At 35.7% G+C, this 25,366-nt stretch overlaps 1 pseudogene; it reads right to left on the bottom strand.

Annotated features, from left to right (window-relative positions):
• The window catches only part of LOC102973000, a 75,270-nt pseudogene extending 59,446 nt beyond the window's left edge, over positions 1 to 15,824 (bottom strand).
• Positions 15,825 to 25,366: the final 9,542 nt, after the last annotated feature.

A 25,366-nucleotide genomic window follows, 5' to 3' on the forward strand; every position in this document is an offset into this window, starting at 1 on the left:
AGATTTAATTACCAGAGATAACTTTCATAAAATCACTTTGGAGAATCTGAGAGTAAAAATTTTTCCTTATTACCCAGAAAAATAAACATTTTTGCACATCTTTTTAAAGTTATCTTACCTGAACTTTTGCCTGTGAATGAAAAATTGCACTGTAGACTTAACCTTCAAAGTTACCTATACTGTCATTTATCTTCCACACTACTAAGGAGCCAAAAAAGTAGGCTCATGATTTGCAGAAAATATTATGTGATAATGAAAAACAATCTCTTAAAGAAAAATTTTTCTTCTAAAGTCACTATTTGCTCACTTTTTAAAAACATTTCAAAGATCACTTAATGGCTCCTCTGGTTCAGGATAGCATTCTGAGCAATCAGATTTATTTGTCTTCCTATTGCCCAACCTTATTATAACAACAGTGCACAATACAGAAGAAATATACAAATGTATTGAAAACTGGAGGGCAAACTAATTATCCATGGAATACCTACCATAAATTCAAAACTTCTTCTAAGGACTGTGGATACATAGAGGATAATTTGTACCAGGTCCTGCTCTCACAGAGCTTTTATTCAGGTGTGAAAGATATAAATACGCTTATAAATGAACAGGGAAAATGTCAGAGTCATTGGTGCCACATAGTGAATTACTATGCCAGTGCAAGGGACTTGGAAGTCATCTCGGATGAGTATTTAGAAATAACCTCTTTGAAAAGAGAGGCACCAAAAGTTTTGACACCAAAGCTGAGGCCTGAAAACCACTAGGTGAACAAAAGAATCACACTCTACGTAGAGGTAACAGATTACAAAGCCCGACAATAGGAATCAGACAGGTATGCTTGAGTAACAGGTAGACGGCTATCGTGCCTGGAACATACTGGATAAGGGAAAGAGAAGGATAAGTGAGATCAAAAGCGAAGCGAGGGCCAGATAATGGAGGGCTCGTTAAGTCAGAGAAGAGTTAGGTTTATTCTAAAAGTAATGCAAAACTACTGGAGGATTTAAGCAACAGAGTGACACTGCCCTATTTGCTATTTAAAGCCATGAAAATGCATGAGATCACCTGAGAAATGTGTGCAGATGAGGAGAGAGCTGGACCCTGCAGAACACTATGTACTTGCGAAGCAACAGAGGAAGAAGGGGCCAATGAGGCCTCTGAGAAGGAGCTAACAAGAAGAGACAAAGACTAGAGATGTCAATCCAGTCATACTCGTACATTCACAAACATGAACAAACAACCAAAAATAACCAATTAGTACAAGAACAATCAATGAAAATGAATGAAACAACTGACTTGAGTGGAAACAGGAAATTTAAAGATCACATGGAAAAACTGTCTAATCAGAGGATTTTTTATTATGTTCATTATATCCAGCAAATAAGAATAACCTGCAATAATAAATTGCATTCAGAAAATAACAGGGATGCCTGGCTAGTTCAGTCAGTTGAGCGTCTGACTTCAGTTCAGGTCATGATCCCATGGTTCATGAGATCAAGGGCTCACTGCTGTCAGCGTGACAGATCGGATCGGATCACTGCTTCAGATCCTCTGTGCTCCTCTCTTTCTGCTCCTCTCCAGCATGCTCTCTCAAAAATAAAATAAACATTTTAAAAAAAGAAAATAAAGTGTTCATAAAGTGTTAAAATGATTGGTGAAATATTTTTTTTCCAAAAAAACGAATAAAAAGCTAAAAGATAAAGTTAAGGAAATATCTCAGAACATAGAACAGAATCATTCCATAAACAAAGCATGGATCATTTAATGAAAACAATATAATAAAACTAAATACTACAAACTAAGGGCCACACACAAACTCAGATGCTTATGGGGGTGGGGGGCATAAAGTAAATGTAAATGTGTCAAAATGACTGGGAAGAAATGAGCATAAGCAGCCTCATCGAAAGGGAGAAGTTATGGGGCGCCTGGGTGGCTCAGTCGGTTGAGCGGCCAACTTCGGCTCAGGTCACGATCTCGTGGTCCGTGAGTTCGAGCCCCGCGTCGGGCTCTGTGCTGACAGCTCAGAGCCTGGAGCCTGTTTTGGATTCTGTGTCTCCCTCTCTCTGACCCTCCCCCATTCATGCTCTGTCTCTCTCTGTCTCAAAAATAAATAAATGTTAAAAAAAAAAAATTTTTTTTTAATAAAAAAAAAAAAAGGAAGAAGTTATTCCTCTGCTCCAACCAATTACAACCACACAGAAATGTGGGTCCGATACCATTTTTCTAGAAAAGAAAAACAAAGGAGAATATTTATATGAAATTTCCCTATTTTCACATATTAGCTATCAGTTTGATTTCCTTTAGAAATAAAGAGTCATCATGTGGGTCAAGCATGTGGGTCAAACCTAATACCTCTGAATACCTAGATCTGGGCCTCCAACCATCAGTCTTCAACTTTTATAATTTAAACACTGACTATGGAAAAGGAGGTAGAGCTGGCAAATCTTGGGGGGGAGGAGGGAGGGAGGGATAGGGGCGTGGGGAAGAGATGGAAAAGAAAAGGAAGGAAGTGTAAGAGCACTGATTTCTTCCTGCCGCTCCAGACAAGTCAAAAGATACTGCCTCAAATCTGTGGATGCCGAAATAGAAATTTAAGTATAATTTACTGAGTAAGAGAATTAACATATAATAATGTGACTAATAGAAATATGAGAGTAAGGAGAAAATGTTGGTAGAAAGTCTGTCAATACCTTCCATGTGCTCGATTTGACCAAGAAATAAAGTGTAGCCATTTCATTGAGAGTTCCAGAGACATGCACTGCAGGACCTTCAAATAGGGTGTCAGCAGTTGTTCCTTCTGAGGAAGGGACGGGAGGCAAGAGAAAGTAAAAATACTAAAGAAACTTCAACTTTTCATTTTATGCCACTTCGGAAAGTTTTAAATTTTATTTCCATACACATGTATTACCTTTCAAATAAAACAACTTCAGAAAGCACAAAATGACCATATGGTATTTTAGGAGTATATTTGAACAGGATGACTGTGTTTGTCTTAAACGAAGCAAGAATACTGTTCTGTACCTTGTACGCTGTCTCTTAAAGAAGTTATCAAAACATAATCTGAGTTTATGGGGGCAGCTAGGTGATTCAGTCCGTTAAGCATCCAACTTCTGCCCAGGTCATGATCCCACGGTTCACAAATTTGAACCCCGTGTTGGGCTTTGTGCTGACAGCTCAGAGCCTGGAGCCTGTTTCAGATTCTGTGTGTGTCTCTCTCTCTGCCCGTCTTCCATTCTCACTCTGTCTCTCTCTCTTAAAAATAAACATAAAAAACCCACAATCTGAGTTTAGGCTCGATTAAAAAAAAAAAAAAACTCTTAATATCTAAATCCTTTTGCTAGTCAGAAATTAAAATTCTATACTACGTGAGTTTTCCTCTTTGTCTTGACTGACAGGAAAGAGCCAAGCCAGTGCCCCAATTCTACCAATCACCTCATGCTAGGGGTCTGTTCACCTCATCCCCTCTGCTATATTTGGATGCTATATTTTCCTTCTATCCCTAATTGCCTTATTTTGCATTATGCCTAATCTCATAAGCCACTTCAAATCTTTTCAGAAATAGGCAGGATATAAATTCCAAGTAAAGGAGATAAAATAAAAAGTTTTAAAACTTGAGAAACTTTTAAGAACTTCTCTGGTGACCTAAATATAGCCTTTTTAGTCAAACATTTGTAAAATTGAGAAATTTTACATAAAAACCACGAATTGTAAAACTGCCTAAAAAATAAAGTCTATTAAAAAAACACAAAATTAAAAATAGTAAGAGTACTCATGTGTAGTTGTATATTCATTAGTAAAACAATTATAAATAAAAAAGCGACATCAGGGTAATACTTTCAAATACCTTCTCAAAGTCACAATAAAATCTATATATTATTTTTAAAAACAAATTATGTTAAAGTTTATTATATTATATATGATATATAGAATTCTACTATTACATAACACACACACACACACACACACACACACACACACACATACATTTTTGAGGATTTTTACAATTGAGTTACCTATATTGGGCTTATTTCTCTGGCATGCACACTCTTAATAGCCTCAATACCTAAATCAGTTCTTTTATTGTTTTTCTCTAAGGTAAGTAAGATGCTGTAATTATTTTGTGACTCATTTTATCTTTAATTACTTTGTGCTGTTTCTTACAAAAAAAGTTTTGTAGGAAAAAGGATGGATTTGGATTCTTGTGCATAGGTTTTGAAACCAGAGCTTTAATCACAATTTTCTAATTAAGTAAATGAAATATTAACTAATGATTCACATGACTGGGGAAAAACTTCTATCCAAATGCAAGTGCTACTCTTTAAAACCATCTAGCCACTTACTGCTATTGCCATCTTTTTCCAGAAGACCTGATTTGATTCTTGCTCACTATGTTTTACCTAAAAATAGATTAGCTGAGTTTGAGAAAGACTCATCATTATTCAACACTTCTCTGGCTAGAACAATTCCAGTCCTATCAAGGCAAGCTCAGAAAGCACTTCCTCTGTAGGAATTTGAGACTTTGGCTTGGGTTTAAACTCAAAACCTAAATTGTAGTTGTATTTTTTCTGATTAGTCTCACCAACAATTGTGTAAAAATCAGCCAGACTACACAATCATCTGATTTCATCATTTGTCAAGATGATAAGATCATCAGAACTAAATCAGCTATACCGAAGTTCAATTCTTTTGAGTAATGCAGATTGGTGCTGTAATAAGCAATAGTAGTAGAAAATAATGCAATCAAGGATATTCCCAAATGTATACATTACTTACATTACCTTCACATGTAAAACTTAGTTCTTAGAAAATTCAGATTACTAGAAACTAAAGAATGTATAAACAATAAAATGGATTTGTACTTTTAAATCCTACTCTTTAGCCTATCAAAATTATATAGCACCATGTATAAAAAACATCCTAATGAATAACTATATTTTAGTTACTTAACAAAATTATTGATAGTTGTTTTGAATCTTCTTATGACCTCTAACACATCAATCATCCATGGCTGTAGAAGTTTCAAGGTAGAAAATCAATATTTTAAAGACATCAATTCCTCCTTGGTATCCTGTCTGGCCTTTCCTCCTGACTGGGACTACCAATAACTCACCTTCTCACTCAAGCTGAACCCAACATCTTGAACCAATTGTGATCTTACACAGAATAGGGCCTATTGTAACATCCTGAAATTTAATATAAGATTATTGGTCATAATCCTTCAACTCAGAATTTTTTAGGCTTTCCCTCCTACACTCGAATTTTAGTCCTTATTGTCCTGCATGGTTTCCTGTGTTTCTGTCCGTTTTTCCTTTAATTTGGTTGACTAGGATGTTATAGGTTTGATTTGGATTCCATGCCTAGACAGTGACTCTCTAGCATACACCCTAGGCTCCTGTGTTGAGCTTCCTCTAAGAAGGAAGGATTAGATAATAAGGGAAGCCGACCAACTAGAAATTTTTGCCATTTTTGGTGGACTCCCAAAAACATCCATTCTAGGTCCTTTGCCTAGATTTCTCTGAGCAGTAAGGATTAAAAAGAAGAGAAATCCAGAACTTTTTACCACTCTTGTTAGACTCCCAAAGATCCATGATCTTGAATGTTAAGCAAATCACTTAGCTGATAAGTGAAGTCTAGGCAACTGTTTAGCAGGCACATCTCAACTGTATTATTCTCTCCCTGACATCATGTGCAAAGCATGTCTGATTAGGTGCCATAGTTCTTGAGGCAGATTATATTTCCTAAAGATGGCTATAATAATAGCTCTCATTCCACATGCTCTTGTAAAAGATGGCTTTGGTATTCTTCCATTAAGATATGGACACTATTTCTCCACCCCCTTAAATCTAAGCAGACCCTAAATAAACTACTTTCACCAACAGCTTACAGTAGAGTGATACTATGCCCATTTCAGTATAGACTTGAATTGGCCTAGAAGAGTCTACTTTGTGTATCTTGAAAGTCAGCCACCATGTTAGAAATGTGAGCACCTTGTACTATCATGTAACAAGAAGCCCAAACCATGTGGAGAGACTGGAAGGTGAGATACAGTGTCAAAAGAGGTAAGCCAGGGAGCTCAAAAGAGGTAAGCCAGGGAACCCTAGATATGTACAAGAAAAAAAACCATCTTGAACAGTCCACCCAGTGGAGCTTGCAGATGACTCAGGTCTCAGGGGCTATCTGCATACAGCCACACAAGAAAAGCCAAAATCTCAGCCCAGTCAACCACAGAACCATGATAAATAGTAATAAGTTGTTTCAAATCACTATTTGCAGGATGGTTGTTATATAGACAATCAGAACTGCAGTATTCATGAATTCAAGATTTTATAAATCTTCATCATTGACAGCTTTTACGAGGGTTCTCTTGTATACATATGGATTAAAAGATTTAAAAATGCAACTTCCCAAACAATTCTCTAATTAGAAATGCCACCAAGCAATAGGTAAAGAGATGATCATCAAAAGAGTATTTAGAAAAATAACATAGAACATAAGTTTCAGGGGCTTTCAACCTTCCTCAACTGAAATACATTGCTATCATTTGCATTTGATTCATTACTGCAGTAAAAACTACGTGTGAGGAAAGAAGCATATGAAATGAGGGTGAAGGGGCAGCAACAAGAATCTTATCTTGAAACAACCCCCAGACCATTTGTAATCATATCCTCCATCTGTTAATCATTAGTGAAATATTTAATAGAAATTAAAGCATATTCACATGCTTCCTTATCTATGGTGAATGATGCTTAGTGAGTTTGAAAAGGAACTAATCAGTAATTTTGATTTATACAATTTCTTAAAAAAGTGATAGTCATTTCTAACCAAACTTTATTGTGAGACTTTTTCTAGCTCCACACATCATGAGATACAATCTATGAAATTGTGATGCTGATAATCCCACTTCCATTATTTGCCAGCTGTATAATCTTGGGCAAGTTATTTAATCTCTTTGTGCCTCAATTCCATCATCTGAAAAAATAGGAATGATAATGGTACATACCTTCCTTAGGTAAGGAAGATTAAGTGAGTTAATAAAGTACAGTAACAGTTCCTGGAAGTAGTAGGCACCATATAAGTGTTAGCATTACTATTTAATCATTTTATTCATTATATTAGGAGCATTTGATTGATTGCAGAATGGTTGTAACAAACCCTGATAGCAAATGAATTTCACTAGACAAATAGCCTAAATTCTCCTTAGAAATTCAATATATGGAAAGCATTTGTTAAACAGGATTCTAAGTAGTGATTATTCTTACCGCTCTTTTGATCAATTTTATAAAAGTAAGAAGGGCAGTTTGATTCCAACTCACTGCGTAACTTCAAACGGTGATACCCTAACCCAGGAATGTCAAAGTGAGCTGACCTAAGGAAGGAGTGTGCTGCCTCATCCAAAGTGAACACCAGGACCCCACCTCACTTACTGAACAGTTTCAGCTGGACTCTGTTTCCTTTAAAAGGAAGTGGAGTTGTCAACTGAAATGCACTTTGTTTGGTCAAACATCTGATCCAGTAAAAAGCCGTCATAAATGCTAAAGGTAATTAAGACTCAGATCCCAGGCCTGTCATTCCAAAAAGCAAGCACCAAAAGACAGTTTGCTAGAGTTCTGCCATTTGTTTTTAGGCGAGCAAGATAAGAATGCTGTATACATAGTTTATGCTTCATGATTCAGTGCTTCTTGCTGCTAACTACTGAAGCTGAGAAGCTCGATATTCACAAAAAGAAAGTACTAACAATGACAGCCTTGCTGGTTCTTTATCCAACATCCATTCTCCCCTCCTGCCTCAGTAACTGAATGCCAGTTTTAAAAAAACAGCCAGCATGCATTATAAACATTTTATTCTAATTTAAAATGTGTAAGGGTAGACTTACTCTCCTGTCTTTTGATGCTATGCCAAAGTCCTTTCTTTGAATGTCTCTATTGATTGTAATCTTCCATTATCTTTCTTGCATAAATCACTCATAATTCATCTTCTAAAATTTCCAGCTTCACCTTCTTTCAAGAGGAAAGAAGACGTTTGGGAGGCAATGAATGTGCATCCTTTCACAGTTTGACAATTTTTCCAGGCTTTTACAGTTGTTTCCCTACATCTAATTTGACAATATTTTTTAAAATAAAATTTGCCTTCATGGTGTATTTCCAAAGTGTAAACTTTATTTTCATAAAAATAAAAACTTTCTTCTTCCTCGCTTAAATGTTTACTATGAGTTTAGGTAATATTTAGTTAAATGATATAATTATATTGACATGTGAGGAATATGCAGGTTTGGGAGCAAATAAAATGAAATCTTATCAAGAAAAAAAGTCTCAACTAGAGGGACCAAAATGAACAGTCATATATGATATGAACCCCATAATCATAGTGATCTATGATGATTCATTCACCACAACTATTCAGCATTAGAACAATTGAGAGATATAATGGAGAATTTAGTTTTGCCTAACAAGTGATTAAGTAGAGGTTGGATTTGTGAGATTTGTACCACAAGAGATATCCTATAGATTTTTTAAAATATTTACCACCTCTTCATAATAATAGACATTTTTTCAAGGTATGAATTTCTCAAACAGCCTTTCTTATCTCTTTGATCTTGGTGTTTAAAGAATAAAAAAATGTCCCTGAGACAATCTCATGACTTGACTTCTAGGAGGAGATCCAGCTACTTGTCACTCTGATGGGTTGAATTGTATTCTCTAAAAATTCATGTCTTGATGTTCTAGCCTCGTACCTCAGAATAAGTCCTTATACGGAAAAGGGTCATTGCAGATGTAGTCAGTTAAGATGAGGTCATACTGACGTAGGGTAGGCCCCTAATCCAGGAATGGTGTCCTTATTTAAAAAGGGGAAGTGTGAAGACAGAACTACACACAGGGAGAACACCATGTGAACATGAAACAGAGATGGAAGTGACGGATCTCCAAAACGAAGAATGACAAAAATTGCCAGAAAACCAGGCTATGAGAGAGACATGGGACAGACTCTCCCATCTTGTCCTCAGAAACCAACCCTGGCAACTCCTCAATCTCAGACTTCTAGCCTCCGGAACTGTGAGACAAGAAAGTTCCTTTGTTTAAGCCACCTGTTTTGTGTTACTTTGTTATGGCAGTCCAAGGAAACTAATACAGTTACTTGTTGGACCAGTTTATCCTTAGGTTAGAATCACATTAAGTTTAAATCTGATTCTGATTTCCATTTGTTTGTCCTTTGCCGCTCTTCATATATGTCACATCTTTTCTTTAATAGGCAAAGTATTTTCTTATTTCCTCATATGGCATCCTTTTAAGTTCCTTCACTATCCCAGTCTCTTTTCTCCTAATATATGCCTAAATATAATCTGGTGCCTAAAACTGAAAATGGCATATGGTCTGGCTAATGTAAAGTAGAGCAAAGAATGAATCACCCTTGTTCCAGACACGATTCTTTCAAATGACACAGCCCAAGGTGGCAATTTTGGCAACCACATTAAACTGTTTACCCACATTAAATTAAAATCTTAGTTTCCACACATACTTCTCCTAAGCCATGTCTTCGGAATTTTGTCCTTGTCATCACTAATTTGGGGCGGGGGGGAGGGGAGTGGGAAGGGGTCCCTTAATAAAACTTTAATGTTTATTCCTGGAAAACCTCATTCTGTTGCTCTGTCACAGCATTCTAACATATTGAGTTTGACTTGGAATCTAGTTCATTCAAATCACTAGCAAAATTGTTGAAATGTACAAAGCAAGGACAGATTCCCTAAGTCACATTACCAGAAACTTTCTCCAAGTCAGCATTTATCTGTTAAGTGGCAACCTGGGATATACCTTATCAATCAGTTACCAAGAAACATAGCTGTACTAACACCAAGTCCATATCTCTTCCGAAGTTTCAAGAAACTTTCAATTACTTTAATAAAATCCAGATAAGCTTTGTATCTACCCTTCCTCTGATCTACCGGCCTAGCAATTCTGTCAAAAAAAGGAAATAGAGCTAGTGTGGCATCACTTGTTCTTGGAGAAACCAGACTGACTCTTAGTGATCCCTGCTAAGGAATGCAACATTTTCATTTCTTTAAGAAATTGACTTCCAAATTTAGCTGAAATCATATCAAAATTCATTATGTGGTTTTCTCTTCATAAATCTAAATGAGCTGCAACGTTTAGCATACTTAATATAATCATGATAAAATTAAATTTTAGTTCATTTTAGAAAGTCAACCTGAAATTGCCTGAAGGATGGATAAGAAATTTTTTTAAACATTTATTTATTTTTTGAGAGACAGAGAGAGAGCACGAGTGGGGAGGGGCAGAGAGAGAGGGAGACACAGAATCCAAAGCAGGCTTCAGGCTCCAAGCTATCAGGACAGAGCCCAATGGGGGGCTTGAACTCACGAACTGTGAGATCATGACCTGAACTGAAGTCAGATGCTTAACCAACTGAGCCAAACAGGTGCCCCAGGAATGTTTTTCGATGAAAAATACATTTCAAGCTTGCAGGACTGCAGATGTTTTGATCACGTGAAAAGAAGCTACTAAACATACTTTTGAACAAATGCAATTTGTCTTAGAACTGTGAATTAGTGACTTAGAACTTCAGCACTGTCTTCCTAATAGCTATCTCGAGCATTGTATCCCGGTTTTACCTCTAATTCTTCATTTACACTTTTTCCTTAGATAGCCACTTGGCTCAGTCCCTAGCTTCTTCTAGGATTTTGTTTAAAAGACCTCCTACCCCCTCTCTTAAAAAACCACACCTCATCACTTTCTATCCCCTTTCTTTATTTTCTTTGTAATACTCATCACTCAACATTTTTTATATTTGCTTGTTTATTTATATATACTCTTTCACTTTCACTAGAATGTAAACTATACAACAGTAATCAAGAGTAATAAAGAGTTGGATACTTAATCTACTGAGCCGCCCAGGCGCCCCTATGCATGCTTACTCTTTAAGAGACATCATCTATGGAGTGCCTGAGTGGCTCACTCAGTTAAGCATCTAACTTTGGCTCAGGTCATGATTTCACAGTTCCTGAGTTTGAGCCCCATGTCAGGCTCTATGTTGACAGCAAGGAGGCTGCTTGGGATTCTCTCTCTTCGCCCTTGCCTCACTCATGCTTTCTCTCTCTCTCTCTCTTAAGATAAATAAACTCAGATATCTCAAGATAAATGTCCCAGAAAAGAGACATAATCTGTAAGTATAAAATGATATAATTATCCAACAAAACTATCACATGAATTCCTTACAAAATGAAGCCAAAATATTACCATTTCTGTAATTAACCTGTTTTTCTCATTTATTATATAAGTCCATTCTTTATTCAAATTCTAGTATAAGATCTGATTTAGGAAGAAACTCATCTGCTCTCTTTATCTTCCATTTTATCTTGACTCTCCCATCTTTACCGTATTGGAATTCCCTCCCTTATATATCCTTATTGCCTATGCTATGAATCTTTATCTTTTATAATCAGAAAAAGAAAAAGTTCCTTAAATCAGTAGTTTTTTAAATAAGTGCCTAGTTTGGGTTTGATTTGAGCTTCCAACTTTTTTCTTGGCTTATATTATTAGCATTGCATTTAATATTCATTAGAAATACATAATGCCTCTGAACAATAGATAATGACTACCACTCTTCCTATTGACAATGCCTGAAAGTCCCAAGGTTCATTTAGAAGAGAAGAAAATGTGGTACTATTAAAGATTAGCACAAAACTGTAAAACACTTACTCTCCTCAGTGAAATGTGGGAAGGAGAACACACATAAGTTACTTTAATGCAGTGTTGAAACTGAACCAACCAGCCAAGCTAATGAGTAAATAAGCAGCTGATGGATACATGTAATATTTATTAATCAAATTATTCTAGTGTCAAGTAAACTAGTACTTTATAAAGTAAATGCACCTTACAGTTTACAAAATACTCCTACATAATTTCAATTCCAAGATGAGTTAACTACGTCAGTAGATGCCATTTTTAGGATGCAAGTTTCTCCAGGAAGCCCCAGTTTTTGCATTAGCAAAACAGTTTTTACAATGTCAATCCTTTAAAGTCTGCTAAGACAACAGAGCACTCTCATTCTTTGTCACTTGCATTTTATGGAGGAGGGAGATGACAGGTGGGGATGTAGTGTGGAGAAAATATGAGGTCTGGGGAATGTGAGGGCGATTAAATGGTTGCAATGAGATCAAGATCTATCTCTGGCCCCACTTCTAATCTCTTTGTCCATCTTGACTGGGAACTTCAAAAAGATACTGACTGATCTTTGCATGTTATTGACCATTCTACAGAAGGCCTAAAGGACTCTAGTTGTTTATGAATCCTATATCAAAAGTTATTGGGATAGGGTGATACTGAATAGCGATTAATTGCATTGGAACTAGAGAACATGTAAAGATATATAAAAACACCTTCATCATCAGATTCCTTATAAACCAGGTCATAACTCTTTGAAACACAGTGAAGAATGAAGCTCACATTTTCTATGCAGCAGTAAGGAGTAAACATGTGGGAGAGTTTATAGCTATTTATGTCCTTCTGAGCATCACCTTGATTGATGTTAGTATATTAACCCAGGTAAGCAAATTTTAAAGAAAAAAAAAATTATGGTTTTGCTATTGGCTATTTTACTCAACCAGAGCTGAAAAGAGAGGGAAAAATTAATAGTTATGAAAGGTGCTGAGGAGAAAACATATTTACCCATCTATAAATCCTGTTTCAAGGCTTTCTTATTTTAAAACAGCATTATTGATCAGACTGTGTTAAGTTTGCCCTTTGGCAACTTATTTAAAGGAAAACATTTCACTTGCTGTGATCTAAAGTAATGTTTACCATTGTAGTTTACATTTAATGTACTGTAGTCATTTTTAAAGTGATTTTATTTGTCATGTTGAGATATTGTTTTCTTTTTTATTTTCATTTTGAACTGGTCAATTCTAAAAGTCTCTCATTTAAGTTTTTCAGAACAGACTATTGTTTTTTGAGAGTCTGCTAAATAAATAATAACAAAAGAAGAATTAAATAATGAACATAAAAGTGAGATGAGGAAATAAACATTACAGAAGATTGGGCTGCATCCCTCATGAAATATATAAATATAATATAATAAAATATAAAATATAAACTTCAATTTCTCAGTCTACTGAAAAAATTGGTATGACTATTTTACTGGTCTTTAAGATTCTAAAATGCTCAGGAGGAAATTTAATCCAACTGATATTACAAAGTAAAAAATAATAAAAAAGAATTAGTAAAAGATTTGCCAAAGATGACAGTACAATCTCTTGTTTCTATTCTTGGAAGGAGGAGAAGTTTATAATTCATTTTAATTTTACTTCTCTTGCTACCAGTATGTTTCTCATTTGTTCAGAAATTATATGGATTCTATGGATGTGTTCATGAATGAGACTTTTCTTGATGGAAAGTGAAGTCATCATATTAGAAGGGTTCTCATGAGGGAATCAGTTTCTCTTTGCTTCCAGGTTGCATCATTTTTTTAGATTTCCTTAAAAGTTAGGCTCAAATGTTTCCAGAAATAGACATTTCACCTTAGCAACAAACTCCCTTGCAATCAGTACTGCACAGGGGAAGAACACAGACTGTATAGTCAAAGAGATCTGAGTGACTGGAAGGAAAAAAAAGTATTCCAAGAGGAGAAAAAAGTGAAGTGAGTAGTGTGTGGTTGAGAATTTAAAGCAGAGAGGTAGAAGAAGAGAAGGAGAGCGAGCACATGGAAAAAGATGTGCATGTATTGTTATGAAAATGAAGAGAATTTAACTTCAATATTTATTTATTCTATTACTATTCCTGAACGTTTTACCAGAATAAGAGTATTTAGTACTATCAAAAACTTAATTTCTTTTTTAGGAAAAGAAAAACCTATTGAGATCCTTACTGACATTTTAAATAAGACTAGACTTACATTCCATTCACATCTAAAAACTTCTTTTGTCCAAAATCATTATAATGTGCACCTTTATAAAATGTCCACATTGTTTTGAAATTCATGCACATGGGTAAAGAAGTATCTTACCATGCGACGTCCTTGGAGAAGAGTGAGCCAAAGCCAAATGTCTTATTAAGGTGATGTTCTCAACTAATTTAGTTGCTACAAGGTAATGTTTCAATCTTACATATTGGAAGTTATCCACAAATCCAATAATATTGGAATCATCCAGAAAATTTTTACTGTATTCTGAAAATGATCTCTTATAGAACTACCACAAGGAAACTACATTCTGTAAGGAAGACAAATTCTATAGCATATTTTACCCACACTGGGTATATTTTTGCTTTTCTAGTAGAGAGGAAATGAAAAATCCTTTGGCTTAAAATATCACCTGCAGTCATTCAACCTTGCAAAACTCTTTGCTGGATGAGATGTGTTTATTCAGCTTTTCAGTGTAGTGCATCGAGTTAGGATTAAGAGCTCTACAGAAACTTCAATGACATAAAAAAAAAAAAAAGCATGTTTCCTCATCCTTGTAACAATCACACAGTGACATGTAGTGGTGTTATTTGTATGACCTTGAGAATCTACTTTCTAAAATTGGTGAAGCACTGGCTTTGTGTCCAGTGTGCTTAGTTCTTAATAACAGATGGTCCTCACCCTACCGTACCTGCGGTCCCATTCTATTTCAGTCGTACATCATGGATCTGGAATACAGCAAGGACTGTATGCGAGCACACATGCGCATGGAGGCCATCTGCAATACCCATCTTTATCAAAAGAAGACTAGAAACCTAGTAGAAAATCATTTTAAACTTGCTTCCTGAGAGCATAGTAGGGCAGGAAACAATGCATATAAACCCTCCTGTCTTTCACTCTGTTGCAGCATATTAAATAAGTGAGGGACCGGCAAGTGCCCTTCAGTACAAATCAACAACCTGCGAAAGGTGTTGCTCTTAACAACTGGAAACCTCAGGGTCCTGAGTTGCAGAAGCTGTCTTTTAAAGGGTTCCAGCTGTCATCTTCTTCACATCAGTGAAGCATATTAATCTGTTCCATATTGTTTGACAAAGCTGTGGATAATTATCTTCTCATCTCCACAATGTTTTCACAGGAATCATTTATGAAGTGGCAAGGTTTAGTGGGAAACAATAGCTAAATTTTCTGTGGGAAAAGGGAGTATATCTGGTACATGAAAAGCTCACATCCTCTCAGTCGGTTGGTTTTTAGTTTTAGTGGAATTTAGATAACCACCAAACATGTAATTCACATGGAATTTTACTGTCTTATGCAGTATAAAACCTGAACAACCATACTTGCCAGTCCTACAGACTCTCTCAGGTTGTTATTATTTAACAACAGGAGGCATTTTTTAAAAAAATCTACTATCACTGTGTCACAAAGGAAAGAACATATGAACATCCAAAAGCAGGAAGTACCTAATCTCAGAAGATAACATAGGCTTTTAAGTGGAATAACCTTAGCTTCATGAAAAGCTCCTTGCATTCCCATAATATCATATTCCCCTTACATCCCAGGCTGATGACAGAAAATGTTTCTCATACTCCATAGATCAGGGTTTGGAAAATACTGCTTTTAAGTGATACTTCAGAAAAAAAAAAGTCTTTTAACAGTTGATGAAAATTAAGGTTCATCATTTCTATAGCATGCAGTTATATCCTTGAAAGAATGACTTACCTGCGGCTGCCAAAATCAGTGACAGATTTTGACACAAGCTGTGAAGGAGGCATCTGTGTGACTAATGGCCTGGCGCACACATTCACTTGGTGGCTGAGTGCCAGTATTTTATCTGGATGGTTAGCTTCAGATTCAATTCCTGAATGGGACTCTGAAAGCAATGTAATTCCTATGGATTCTATCTTCTTATCTCTAGACTCCATTTTCTCCTCACCCACCCCATTGCCAGATGCTTCTCTTTTCAATTCTCCAAAAAGACTTTTTTTCCTCAGTAGAGGACCAGAGGAAACAAAAAGTGGGCCACTGGAGGTAGAATGCGTGCCAGACAGACAGTGACACATCATTGAGACATAATATGACGTGGATTTCTATGAAATGTTATTTATGCATAGATTTACCTGTAGACCAAAGCATTCTGCCCTATAAGTGAAGTGAGTCCCTCTTGTTCTTCCAGGAACTACTGACCTTCTAGACTCCACACGTCTTCTTTGAAGACTTGTTTTAGTCCTCCCCCATCCTACCCAGAACAAAGGGTAAATTAGATGAAAGTCAAATAAGATGAAGCCAGACATGAAATTAGGCCTCAAAATACATGTTGGGAACTCCTGCATGCTTTCCAGGAATGGGTTAAAACTTTTGCTTTATACTTGCTAGCAAATTACTCAAAGGCAGAAGCACAACCAGTTATGATTCAGTGTTTATGTGCTGATAGGCAAACCAGTTGCAAAGTAGAACACTTCCGCGGCTGGTACCGACATGAGAGAAAAATTTTTCCTATGGGCCCTCATAAAGAGAAAACTGTGTAATGCCATGAAGAATCATTAACAATAGCCTCATAGTAAACACAGTGGGTTTCTAAGATCTGTTCCTTCTGTCATCATTCAGAATGAGATTATGGCAAAATGCCACAGCACAATTTAGTGAAAGCATTCTCATGAGGACCGGACAGTGTTCCAGAAATTTCTGCCTGTCTTTTTTAGATGAGTAGATTTAAGAGTAACCAGGTGAATGGGCAAACTGCATGTCCTTCAGACAATCTTTAATAAATACTGTTTCTCCCAGCTGAGCTTCTGATTAGCGTTGAATGGCAGTGAGCTGAAGATTATATTCCCTGACAAGTACCTGGAGTGCAACTATTCTGTTTTTCCAGTTAAATGCAAAGCCATATGTTTTAACAGCTCCTCAACCCAGAGGCCAGATTGACATTTTCTTAGGGAAGTTGATGAGTCTGACAAGGACAAATGCTTGAAGAGAAAGCCACTCCATCTGCACATAGAGATAAACAAAGGAGGACCCTCTGGTAGAGCCAACATTCTTTTCAAAAAGTAGTTACTCTCCTGCTCAGAAACAAAAAGATGATCAAAGTGCCAAAGATCATGTGCCACATGATAAGACAATAACAATTTTAGGCTATGCTAATTTTAACCCTTTAACAAAATACCATGCTCACTTGTAGGAATCAAATTTTGTTCCATCCTGCTACCACCACCTGTTTCCAAGGATATATCATCTCAATCTCCTCCAAAGGAAAGTGAGTGCTACTCAAAACCAAAGACATTTTTTGTCCATTTTGCTAGTAAGTGGGTATCCATTGTGGTAAGGGAATTAAAGACCAGAAAAATGGCTGACTTTCTGTCTTACACATGCTTACTTGTGAAAGAATGGGAAGTTCAAATAGGGTTGGATGTTACCCTTCTGAGAGAAATTCCAGCCATTACTCTTTCCTTTCCTCCCTTCTCACTCTTCCTCACATACATGGTAAGATGGTCTGAGAGAGTGTTGGTAGGAACCTTTGCCTCCATAAAAATGCTGGAATAGGCAGATTACTCTGGCTCTTCTCTCACTTTAAGGAGAAAGTATTTTGCTGTCACTACTGTCACCAAAATGGGCAAGAGGAGCTAACCACTGGTTCAACCTAAATCATCAAAGTTTCATCTAGGAATTTGGAATAAAAGCTTTTGCTGTGGACTGGCCCTCCACGTATTCATTGCCCACTGAATCCTGAAGGGACACTGATCAAAGGCAATGTATATACATATATAGGGGAAAATATAATCATAGTATTGTATGACAGTGGTCAATAGTGGAATAACAATGTCCCAGATTTATTGTCCTTGGAAAATGCAAGTTTGAAATAAATAAAGATGTTTGCAAATATTTTAAATGGATCATCTGAGAGATAATATAATTATATATAATTTGAGGGGAGTATAGTTGCCCTTAATAAAAGTGGAAGGGTGGAAGAGACTAAATCCCATCGGATGCGATCTGCTCAGAGAGTTGATAAAGTTACTTTAATTGGTGGGGTGCCTGGGTGGCTCAGTTGGTTAGGTGTCCGGCTTTTGATTTCGGCTCAGGTCATGATCTTGTAGTTTGTGGATCCGAGCCCCACGTTGGGCACTGTGCTGTCAGATTAACTGGTAAGACTATTAGGGTCCTTTGTAGCTTGGGCAGAAAATCCTACACTCCACTGTAGATTGTATTTAGCTTAATTTTTTTTTAATTTAAATTTTTTTTAATTTACATCCAAATTAGTTAGCATATAGTGCAACAATGATTTCAGTAGATTCCTTAATGCCCCTTACCCATTTAGCCCATCCCCCCTCCCACAACCCCTTCAGTAACCCTCAGTTTGTTCTCCATATTTATGAGTCTCTTCTGTTTTGTCCCCCTCCCTGTTTTTATATTATGTTTCCCTTCCCTTATGTTCATCTGTTTTGTCTCTTAAAGTCCTCATATGAGTGAAGTCATATGATTTTTGTCTTTCTCTGACTGACTAATTTCACTTAGCATAATACCCTCCAGTTCCATCCACATAGTTGCAAATGGCAAGATTTCATTCTTTTTGATTGCCAAGTAATACTCCATTGTATAAATATACCACATTTTCTTTATCCATCCATCCATCGATGGACATTTGGGCTCTTTCCATACTTTGGCTATTGTTGATAGTGCTGCTATAAACATGGGGGTGCATGTGTCCCCTCGAAACAGCACACCTGTATCCCATGGATAAATGCCTAGTAGTGCAATTTCTGGGTCGTAGGGTAGTTCTATTTTTAATTTTTTGAGGAACCCCCATACTGTTTGCCAGAGTGGCTGCACCAGCTTGCATCCTCACCAACAATGCAAAAGAGATCCTCTTTCTCCACATCCTCGCCAACAACTGTTGTTGCCTGAGTTGTTAATGTTAGCCATTCTGACAGGTGTAAGGTGGGGTATCTCATTGTGGTTTTGATTTGTAGTTCCCTGATTATGAGTGATGTTGAGCATTTTTTCATGTGTCGGTTGGCCATCTGGATGTCTTCTTTAGAGAAGTGTCTATTCATGTCTTTTGCCCATTTCTTTACTGGATTATTTGTTTTTTGGGTGTTGAGTTTATCTTGATTTTTAAATTACCTATACAATAGGAAGAAGTATTATCAAGATCCAAAAAGAAAGGAATCTGTAGTCTATAAATTTGGGGACAGTTTAATTTAGTTGGAAAAGTGGTGGGGAAGAATTTCTTCATTTTTTACAAATAAATCAATTTTGGAGTCCCCCAGTAAACTCATAAATTTGAAAGTCTTGTTCCAAAATTTGTCTTCAATACCTTAAAAACTTCAATATTTCTAGTAGTTAAACCCAGGTCTTGGCACATAAATTTATTATAGATGAGTATTCTAAGAAAGGAAGAATTTAGGGGTGCCTGGGTGGCTCAGTTGGTTAAGCGTCTGACTTTGTCTCACATCATGATCTCGTGGCTCTTGCTTAAGAGCCCCACAATGGTCTCTGTGCTGACATCTCAGAGCCAGGAGCCTGCTTTGCATTCTGTGTCTCCCTCTCTCTCTTCCTCTCCCTTGCTTGCATTCTGTCTCTCTCTCAAAAATAAAATAAACATTAAAAAAATTTTTTTAAAGAAAAGAAGAATTTATAATTAAAAGAGAGAAGAACAGATGTATATACATATAAACCTAGTATTTCTGGAAAGATATATAAGAAAATGGTGCCAATAAAGGAAACTAAGAGAATTCAGGCTAATGATGTTTATTTTTTTAAGTGATATTTACTATTAACATATGTATCTATTATCTCTAATTATTTTAAAATCACAATGGGATTTAAATTTGAGTTTAAAAATACTTTTGATTCCTCTTCTTAATTTTAATTTTAATTTCACATACCACCACACTGATCAGGGCTCAGTGGGGTTTTGTGCATTATTATTACTATTTGTGTTCATTTTATTTTGATATATAGTCTTATCAACCTAGAAATTAGGAAGCCAAATTCCAAATATCCTAAGGCAGAGGATGGAAAGAATTATCTTATCCTTAGTGACAATCTGTCATTAAAAAGAGAAATAAAAATCTTCCCTTCTCAATACCCAAGGCAGATTTACCAAGTTCATTCTGGCTTCTAACTTTCCAGGGCTTCAGAACCACTACCTAAAGTCTTCAGTAGAGATTTTAACCCTCACTGGGGCCATGGAGTATATTCGGTTTGGTGGAACATGGTGATTGAAATACGTAGAATAAAGCTTTGCTCGTGGACAAGAATATTTCAGATCATGGGCTGGGCTGGAGAAACAGTGACATCAGCCCCCAGTTAAACAGGTACTTGAAAATATACTGTGTGGGACAGAAAAAGGAAAGGACTTATACATAGATTACGTCATAACAGTTGAAGAATTTTCACAAAGTGATTCCATATACAAGGCACTATGTATGGGATGGTCTTCCTCTACATTCTTAGAAAACCTCCAAATTTACAAAACTATATAAATAAATGTGTATGTGTGCATATCTTTATACATGTGTGCATATGTACCTAAATAACATACATATATATATATATATATATATATATATATATAACATATATATATTAGCCACATATTTTATTGACTTTTGATCATCAAAATTGTATCAAATGTTCATTCTATTCTTCTTTTTCACTTGCTATAGGAATATGTTACTCACCTTTTCTTCACTTCATTTTCTAAGTTACTCAAAAATTTGATCCATGGGTAAAAATTTAAAATAATAGAGACATAGCTGCATATGTTCAGCTCACAAGGACTAGAATAATTTGCAAGCATTTCATCAATGATAGTCAGTTGCAATCAGCTACCTCATGCCAGAGTTAGACTTTTTCATGGTCAGCTAGGCTGTGGAGCATGCACAATACCTGAGTCTCTACTCTCAATCTACTCACTTATCCGCCATTCAAAAAACAATGTGGAATGCAAGTGACTAAGACTGAGTTCACAGGAATAACATTACATCGACTTACTTGAAGACTTCAGAACTAAGTTCAGATCAGAACGGCACAGACTATCCCTCCCTGGAAAGACTACTGTGCACCATCCCTTTCCTAGTCCTGGCACGCTGTTGACACAAATTACTAAGTTTTAGAGAACTTAGAAAAGGAATTTCAAGAATCTACCACGTATCTTTAACTTTTTGTTTGAAGGAGTTGACTGACCATAAAAACAAGCATGTAGAAATAAGTTTTATTACAGAGCACAGTGCTTATACACAGTAAAGGAGGGAGAAGTAGGACTGTGTTCCAAGTGAAGCTTACTTGATTGGTAGAGCACAATGACTTACTGTCTTAGGAGCATCCTCACTTAACTGAAATGCAATGAGAAAATTCCATTACACTGTGCACCTACTGCTAACTAGAAGGCTCAACATTCACTCTTCCACCACTACCACAGAGGAAGGAATCTTTTTTCACTGCAGGCATGTTCTTGTCCATTATTCATTCAGTTATTCACTGTAACTATTACAAAGCATCCAAAAAATTAAAGTGGATTTACTGAAAAATGCATGTCATGGGGAACTTCTTCCCTCCTATCAAAAAAAAAAAAAAAAACCTCAATATTCAGTAGATGAAATTAATTTGGTTAAATTTTATCTCATTTATTATAAATACAAGTGGCTAATGCAGTATTAATCAGAATATTTTAAGGTTTTTACTCAAGATTTATGTCATGTATATGAATGTGGTATGAGGAAGTTTTTCTCATACCAGAACTAAAGATACAGTAAAACCTTGGATTGAAGTAACTTGTTCTGCAAGTGTTCCACAAGATGAGCAAACATTTCTAATAAATTTTAATTTGATAAACAAGTGATTTCTTGCAATATGAGTAGTATGTGACACCGAATGTCACATGATCATGACTGAGCGAATGGTTGTTGAAATATCACTTTGATATACAAGTGTCCTGGATTACAAACATGCTTCCAGAATGAATTATGCTTGCAGACCAAGGTTTTACAGTATTCTAAAGTCTTTATGTCAGTTAAATATCAGTACGTAATCAGCCAGCTCAGATTTCTATAAATCATAAAGGAGCATAGTATTGGAAGAATTCATCTCAGTTCATCAACTTTGCTTTTCCTGATGTTCTCAAGGAGGTATTTTACCTTCTTTAAAAAACATGTTGGGGAAAAAAATCTAAATGCAGATTCATTACAGAGAGTAATCAACATAGACTAGTTACAGGGATTAACCCTGGTGACAGAGTAATATGGTTGGAGGTGGAGAGTTGGAAGTAAGAAGGTTACCTCCAAAGGGGACTCTTGATTGATCACTACCACTTGGAACTTTTTTTATTATATGCATTCTTTATTATTTGTATAACTGAAAGTGAAAATAAATATGTATATATTAAATAAACATATAGAGATAAACAGGAAGGAGAGAAAGAAAGAAGAAAAAGGTAGAAAATTGTGAATATACATATCAGACTGAAAACCTAGGAAGAAAAAAATCAGGCAGAATTCTTAACTAGAATTAAGTGCTGATGTTACACCAAATTTTGGTGAAAACCATAGCACAATTATATGTCTGTCCATATGGATAAATAAAATATGAAATCTAATTAGGGTCACTTTTCTCAAATAACCTCTCTGGACAGGTGTTCAGTTTCCTTTATCTTCTCTTCCAAGTTCCTTAACTGCCTCCCTGCTTTAATATCTCTCCTAATCCAAGGGATCTTTTTTAAATCTCATTCTTCATTATCCCTAATGAGTAATCACTCTACAGCCATCTGGAACACCCTTTAGTATTTATTTTTGAATTTACTTGCAGTTTATGTGTCTCTCCAACATTAATGACCGTAAAGGAACAGACCTCTAGGACAAAGTGCCTGGTGTGACTGGTGGGCCATTCAGAGGAATGAGGAACTAGTTTCTAGAAATCAGATTGGTTTTAAAAGGTCTTTCCAATGTGGACACCTTTTCTCTCCCAGAATGCTTATGAAAGGCTTTCTACTTGCCTTTTAACAAAGAACTAAATTCAATATACCTTTTGAAGTTGAGACCAGTACCTGGTTTAAAAAACGAATCATCTTCTCCTTTGTGTACATATATTATATCTTGCTTCTAAATCTTATTTTTAGAATTTGACTAACTCTTAATTAGTCAAATTCAAAGGTGTTAACTTTAAGGGACAATTTCTTGGTTGTTTAGAAAACATTTTGAAGGGTATTTTAAGTGACCAAGAATTGTACCCATAATGAAATAAGTACATTTTTTTTTCTTATTTTTTCCTCAGGGATAGATTAAATGCTCTATAGATTTATTAAGGGCACACTGAATCCAAAATATTCATGAATATAACATCCTCTGCTGAAATCATACATCTCCATACAATTTGAATGAACATTCTAGTAATGAAACATTTAACATTTACTAAGAATTTAATATATGCCAGGCACTGGGCCATGGGGCAGTAGGGCAGAGATTCCACAAAGCCAATTAAAACTACAAGAACATTTCCAGATATTTTTTAGGTAAAGTCAGCAAAGGGACTTTAGCCTTCTAAAACTTGCTAGATTAGAAGAGACTATGAATGTTAGGATTTGCCTTGCCATTTGTCTGCAGCAGCCTTCTAGCTGACACAAATATTCCATTTACAGTCTCCTCTTTCACCCCCTTTATAATCATTTCTATTTAACATAGGTTGCATTGAGCTGCTAAAAGATTCCAGGAACACTCAAATCAGTATCTACTTCTAGATGCTTCTCCTCTAATTATTAATTTTAATATATCTTATTATATCTTAATATATATCTTAATATATATCTTAATATATCAATATATTATATACCTTAATATATATAAATATAATATATAAGATATATATTATAATATGTCTTAATATATCTAATTATTAATTTTAATATATCTTATACCTTTTGAAAACTTTCATTAAATCTTTTTAGGACAAAAGAAGCAAACACATGAACTAAATATCATAAAAAATGAAGAAATTCTTCCCCACCACTTTTCCAACCAAATTAAACTGTCATTATCTAAGTCTTGACACAGTGTCATTATCTAAGTCTCACATTTCTTTCTTTGCAGTGGTTATATCTAAAAGTTTAGGGTACTCGTTTTCCCAGTAAGATTAGATAAAATAGAATTAGTAGTATAAGTGTAAAAAAAAATCAAATTAAGCAGAGTCTGCTAATAAACCAAGATACAGAGTCCCCAAAACAAATCTCCAAACAGGTTTCAACTCCTTCGTAGCCATTGAAAATCCTTTCAAAAAGATTCATTTGGTTATAACTGTAGTTTGGCAGCTTAAAATTTTCCTCTTTCTAGTTGTTGTAAATCTACATAGGACCCTCTTTCAGAAAACATTTCAGTGAAATTGAATGGACATTAAATTGCAAATATGATAACATGAATCTCTACTTTCCTATTGACATAGCTTTCTAACAAATGGAATAACCACAGTGGAAAAAAGAAAACTATTTTTCAAGTCTGTTACAGACAAACCATCAATGTCAGTTATGGTCTAGAAAATCCAATTTAGGATTTGTCTGAGAGGAACATACCTCCCCCTCCTCCTCAGGAAAGGCGGACCCCATGGTGTAATACGTGATGCATGACAATGGCTGACGCAGGAATGCATATGAGTAATGCACACCTGTGCAAGCCCCACACACGGCAGGAAAACCTCTTAATAGAAAGGGGCCACAAGGCTATCTAGAGACTATTAGGCAGTTCTATTTTTAGCTGAGTAACTCTCCTTCCACCCACAATACGAAATTACAGGCTTGATGTTAATTATAGCTATGAAAGTATTATCTGAAAAATTAATTTTTATGCTGTGCAAACAGGTAGATAAACCAGGGAGAAAGTGCCACTGACACAGACAAGGTTTCTCTAGAGTCCAATGAGACCATCTGTGTCTTTTCCTGAGATTTTTCCTTTGGTTACATTTGAGCGGCAACATCCACTAGTGGCAAATGTTCTTATTTCAGAAAGGAACACCAGGGAAGAACAAAATAAAGCATTTTTTCCTTGTGACTGTCCTTATTAGTATGTATGCTCAAATGCATCAAACTAATGAGGCAGTGTCATTATATGGAACAGCTGTATTGAGTATTCCGGAAGTTTCAGTACATTGGAAGGCTAAAACAAAACCCAAAAAAAGCTATTAGTTAAACACAAGTAGTCATAAAGTAATAATGAAGACAGTCAAGCAATATGTTGACTTCACTAATAACTACTGCATGTGGTGTACAGGGTGGAATTTTAACATATTCATTTGTTTCCCTAAGCATAAATTACTGAAAAGCTACATTCTAAACAAAGCGCACAGTGTAAGAACTTTTTATGTTACGAAGTATGATCCCAGCACATTTAAATTTTCCATTTTATTTAGAAACAGGACAGAAAGCACATTAGCTTCTAAAATCATCAATATGATGTTAAAGTCATTCATTTAATCTTGAGGTTAA

This window comes from Panthera tigris, chromosome B3, assembly GCF_018350195.1.
Source record: "Panthera tigris isolate Pti1 chromosome B3, P.tigris_Pti1_mat1.1, whole genome shotgun sequence".
NCBI classification, from domain to species: domain Eukaryota; kingdom Metazoa; phylum Chordata; class Mammalia; order Carnivora; family Felidae; genus Panthera; species Panthera tigris.